Below are 6,000 nucleotides of genomic sequence, written 5' to 3'. Positions count from 1 at the left end.
GTAATCGCCAAGCAATGAAGAACGGATCTAATCTACCAAAGGTGTGTTCCAAGATCAAAACCTTTCCCTCCCGCATACTGTCACTACACGAGGATAATCGGTAACGAATCAACAAGAACACGATAGTTGATGTAATCTAAGTAAACGAGGATAATCGGTAACGAATCAACAAGAACACGATAGTTGATGTAATCTAAGTAAACCATGCAAGAGCAAAGCAAACCCAAAGCCAAGTCGCGAACTATTAAGCATCAAAGCATCATCAACAAGAATCGTGATAGATCAATCTCATAAAGGATTCGGCAATTATAACTCAAGATCTCCTTACAACCCCATAAACAAATGAGGACTTTACCCCATGAAGCTAGGCGAAGCGTAGTCGATCATGGTGACGAAATCTCCGGCAAGGGATGGATCCCTTGCTGTCCTCCAACTTGCAGTGGCGCCGAGGGACGATGAGGCCTCCGATGTCGCCTTTCTCTTGTGTCTAACTTGAATGGATCTCTGGAAATCGTCTCTGGATGCTTCCTCTCTGATCCCCCTCTCTATTCTTCTCTTTGACGGTGGCTTCGGGGTATTTATAGGTGGATATGGTCGGTGGTTTTGGTAAAACACAGGCTAGGGTTGATGAATACTTCGCGCTGAAGAAAATTGAGGCCGATTGGGCCTCGGAATGGGCTAGGCCGGCCGGCCTAAAGGGCTCCAGGCCGGCCGGCCTGGGCTCTTTTTGGCCCCTCTCGGCTCCATCTTTCGCGTGCGGGTTCTTCTCCTTATTCCTCATCTTAGCCCAGTTGTGACCATGCATCGAAACATCTCCGAAAATGTCCAATTTCCTGCCAAAATACAACATGCTCCAAAATCCAGGACAAAATCGAAAACGGTCAAGTTCGGGTGCCAAGTGGCGGGTTAGTACATGAATCATCCCGAAGAATTTACCAAAAGCTCTCCTAATTGTATAACAAAATGAGTACTTAAGGAGCGCCAACATTCCCCCCATGCTTAGCTTTTGCTGTTCCTCGAGCAAATCAAATCATCAAGTCCTTCCATGGGTTGCTCGAGAGTTCTCAAACTACAAAATTTACTTATGCAAACAAGTCTAACAATATTTCTTCAAACAAAGGTCAGAGGAGCAGCGAGGATAATCATATCATGGGCGTTTAAAAACTCATCCAATATTACTCCACGACCCTTACCTTTAACTGGCAACTTGAATATCGACAACACATGCTTTTCTTGCCATCCTTGGAGGTTTTTTCTTTCTTCTTTTTTTTAGTTTTTAGAAGCAAAATACCCTGCAACAAAGGTTAGACCAAAAATTCTTGCACAAGTCCTTTCATGTCTCTCGATATAAGTGGCTATCCTATTATTATTTGCAAACTCTCATCTCCCAAAAGTCTCTCAAGTATAAAGTGGGGCTATAGGTGAGGCTAGCAAAGTATATACATATATTGTCAAGTTAAGAAAACCTTCTAATGATTGCTTACCTTCTGAGCCAATGATCATGAGAGTTTCTCCATAATGTAAGGGGTTCAAGGGTAAGAAGATTTAGAATGGTGGACATGTGCAAAGGCATACAAAAAGATTGACTTCAAGGCACAAGCGTCGTCCTCGTTGTCGGATGGCATATGGTTGGAATTGTGGATATTGTTCAAGCAACAAGGTGATATCTATTTGCACTTCTCTAACCATAGAATCCCTTCATTTATTCTTTTCTTTTCTTCTTATTTTTTTTCTTTTCTTTCTTTCTCCCGAATTTTCCTTCTCTTTTCCGAACCTTTCCATAGGACACTTTCTATAAAACATAGATACGCAAATCTCCAAAGTGGCTCCCTGAATTTGTGGAGCCCGAGCCGAGGCCAGAGGGGCCTAGGCCGGCCGGCCCAAGGGGTGTAGGCCGACCGACCTGGGGCTTTCCCAGGACGGCTTCGGTCCGTCTTTCCAGTACTCCTTCCTTTCTTCATCACAAAATTATGTTTTATACAACTCATGCGCAGGAACAGAACATATCCTCATAATTGGGTCATGGTCAAGTTAGAGGATAATAAACAAGATAATCTCAGGTTCGGGTTTTGGATTCCGGTAGATTTCATGAGTTGTTCCAATGAGGAATTCTCATTACCGAATATTGACGGGGCTAGCAATTCAGAGATGAAAAATACGGACATGATCATTGCTCGAAATTAAAACTCCCAAGAGAAAGAAATCCTAACTCAACTCAATGTACATCCAATACTTATGGTGGAATGAATATAGCTTGTGGATGATAAGATTTTTACTCTCAACTTGCCAAGAACTTGATCAACCTTATGTTTGTAGGGGTTTTATTATTTTTATCAAATTAAAGTCCTCCAAATCATGCCTTACTCGCAAGCCGTCATGAAGGCTTCCAGACACGATTTGAAACCAGGCCCACGCTTGCTGAAGGCAGGCTGATAGACGTGATCGAACATCTCAATGTCCGAAGCAAGCAGATACTTCTCCTCGATAGAACCTTCGGGATCAGGGAAGCCAATCTTGGCGTAAAACCAGTATCCCAAATAGTTCCCCTCCCACTTGTTCTTGTAAGCCGTCGAGAGCATAACCTTCTCTAGGCCGGTCCTTTTGTTCGCCTTGCGAGGAACGAAGGTGCAGCAGCCGTTCTGAACCTCGCTAAGCTCGGCATCATCATCTACATATACCTTACGAGGCTGGCAGTGCAGCTGAAAAAGCCTACAAAAGGCATCCACGGACACTTCCCCTCCGAAGGTCCGCACCACCCACAGAAACTTGGCCAATGCAATAATCCCGTTTGGGGTAAAGTGGTGGAGCTTCACGTTAAATGGCTCCAAAAGCTTCGGCACAATTGGATCCATCGGAAGCCTAAGCCCCACTGTAAAAAATCCTTAAAGACCACAACCTCGCCGGTCTCCGGTACAGGAATCAATTCTGCCCCTGGAGGGCGACAAACCCCCTCGGCGAAATAGCCCTTCAAAACGTAGAAGTATATCATGCTCTGAGAAACGACAGATGTCACGAAAAGCAAAGTCTTACGTTTCTCCGGAGCCATTAGTTCCGACACGTCCGCGGACACCGCCGAAAGGCTCTCGCTGGACTGCTGCTGCTGAGAAGGCTGCGAACCACCCACCTCTCCTTCGGGAGCTGGACCAGAGTCTGCACAAAGAACCGCCCTCTTAATGAATGCCATATCTACACAAATACGAAGAAAGGCAAATTAGGAAAAAGGGTTCAAACGAACCTTCGATCAACCTCGCTGTTTGCTTAGTACGAGCCACGAACCACAAATCCACTTACACCGAGGAAAACGACCAGCTTGACCACGCACGAAAACGGAACCTTCGAAAGAAACACTTTATAGTAGAAAGCGCCGAAGGTAAGCAAAGCTCGAGAGGGTACAGAATTTACCCCCCCCCCCCTCCGCTTATATAGGCGAGGGAAAGCAACAGTACCAACGGTAAAATCAAGGAGTCGGCCGCCCAAGCGGCGCAATAGGAGCCCGACACGTACACCACCAAAACTGACCGTTGCAGCCGGCGGTTCGGGAGACGTTTTTCCTCGGGAGCTTCCCGAAGGTTACTTGCAATCTTCTTCTTCAACGCGGGTTCGGACCGTCGGCTTCGGACCTCGCCCTCGAGGGGGTACTGTTGGGGATTGGACCTTTGGGTCAAACCCTCACCCTCGGAAATGCTCCCTAACTTGTTTGCAGGGCCCCAACGAGAGGAAGCCAAGCATACCCGAAGGTATCGGATGAACACTAAGAAGCGCAAGCATAAAGACCATGACCTTCGGGACGAAGGACATCACCTTCTGTAGGCCGAAGGTGACGGATGGCTGCCCAGAAGCGCAAGCGCAAAGACCAATACCTTCGGCGACGAAGGATATCACCTTCGTCCGGCCGAAGGTGACGAACGGTTGCTCAGAAGCACAAGTTCGAAGACCATGACCTTCGGGTAAAGGGGATCAACTTCGGGAACGAAAGTGACGGCTGTATGCTCGTTGATGGAACCATCATGGCTGTGACTCCCGGAGGTCCCCGAAGGAAGTGAAAACCTTCATCGGTTGTAGATATGTGTGTGAAACGTGAATATGTGAGAATGTCGGATTTGTACACCTCTCGAATATGTGAGAAGGTCGGATTTGTACACCTCTTACCTTATAATTTTACCCCGAAGCCGGCTAAAAGTGAGCTGTAACTGAGTTGGGAGGGGGCAATTTAGGAAAACCTGGCCGAGGGCTAGGGGTATAAATAGCCCCCTCTCTACACAGTGTAAAGGGTTGAATTTTCTGATTATTATTGGAGAATTCAGCACCTACTTTCATTGCCATCTTCATACTGTTCATGCTCCCTATCTGGGCGTCTAAGAAGCTAAGATCCCAACAAGCGCTCCTCCTTTTAAGTTCAAAACAAAGAGAAGAAAAATAAAAGATCAGATGCTACATGGCGGCTGGGAACAATACGTACGTCCACACTGAATCATCTTCATTTGTTTATCTTGTTTAAGACAGTACAAACTCTAAAACACGTAACCGATGCATGCATAATATCATCGCCATTGTTTCACCCCAAGATTGTATCAATATGGGATCATCGTCTTTCTCACCCCCCGCGATGTCGTCGCCGCCTCCGGCGGCGTGCATTGTCCGGTGCACAAGCAGACACGGTGATCCCCGTCGGCGACGTCGTCCAGGAAGCAGGAGCCGTCCGGGTACCCCTCGGCTCCGCAGGCGGCGACGCAGGGGGGCTTGCTCACGCAGACGCCCTTGAACGTCTTGCTGCGATCCACGAAGGAGCACACATCACCATTGTTGACGGCGCTTGCCTGCGGACCTGCGGCATGCATGCAGCTCAATGTTAAAGATGAATTGCTCCCAGCTTCTCAACTAATTAGCTAGTTCCAAGAAATAAAGCAATGGAAATGCAGTAGAGATTTGTTCTGAGCTCACGCGTACCGGTGGTCAGAAGTAGCATGAAGTCGATTAGGGCAGCTGCTGCTGCGACCTTGCAGGGATGCAACTCCATGGCTGCTAGATCGATTGAGCTCAGCTCAAAAGTTTAGTGGTGGGTGGGGATGGATCCAAGCAGGTGGTGGCTATTTGCACGGTTGAGGTTTTGGCGAGTTGTATGTGCATTATATAGAAGCTAGTGTGCTGCATGCATACTTGTGATATTCATGGAGTGTATTATTTGATTGGCAGACAAAATGGAAGGGCATATATCATGTTTTTGGATTGGCATCATCAGCAACAATTATATGCATGTAATCCGCATGGATATGTGCAATCAGAGAGAAACAATCAAACAGCTGTTCGGCTGCTGGTCGTTCCTGCAGCAGCCAGCAGTAGCTGCAGCTCAGCCATCGAAACAGCCGCCGATCGAACAGATTGGAGCACCGAATTCTCATGGAGTGAACAGGGAGATGAACAAATCGCGCTTGAAAATGGGATCTGTTGCCTGCTTCGGTGTGTCGACATGCATGCCAAGGAAAGATCGATACCTTTTTACTGCATGCGCATGGCCCAACAATTAACCGGAGAGATTTCAGCACGGGATCAATGGAGGGAGATAAGGATCATGCATGGTAATGCTGTTCCCCACTGCACGGCTGCTAGCCTGGGAGAAGAAGAGCTAAAAGTTTAAGCAACAGCGACCTTGCCGCCATGGCCGCCGCCCCGCCTCCTCGATCCTCGATCCGGTGGGGAGATCAGATGGAGGCGCCGCGCCGCGGGGAAGAGGAAGGGATCGAGGAACGGAGACCGCAGAGGGGTCTTTATGCAAGGAAAAATCGCTCAGCAGGGGGTTTTCTAAGAAATTTGTTTCCACTATGCATCTTCCTCCAACGAATCCGGACCGCCTAACCCCTATCGGACAATCAGAAATAAACCGACCCTGGACGGTATCTCAAATACCGTCCACCCCTGAACGGTATTTGGTTTGCCGTCCATCCCGTGTGGCCGCTCTTCACGTTCACGCCCGCGGCCGCGGCAGTCACCGTCGCCAGCGGC

Source organism: Panicum virgatum, chromosome 1N, assembly GCF_016808335.1.
Source record: "Panicum virgatum strain AP13 chromosome 1N, P.virgatum_v5, whole genome shotgun sequence".
Classification (NCBI taxonomy): domain Eukaryota; kingdom Viridiplantae; phylum Streptophyta; class Magnoliopsida; order Poales; family Poaceae; genus Panicum; species Panicum virgatum.
The sequence above is the reverse complement of the archived record's forward strand: the minus strand, read 5'-3'. Positions refer to the sequence as shown.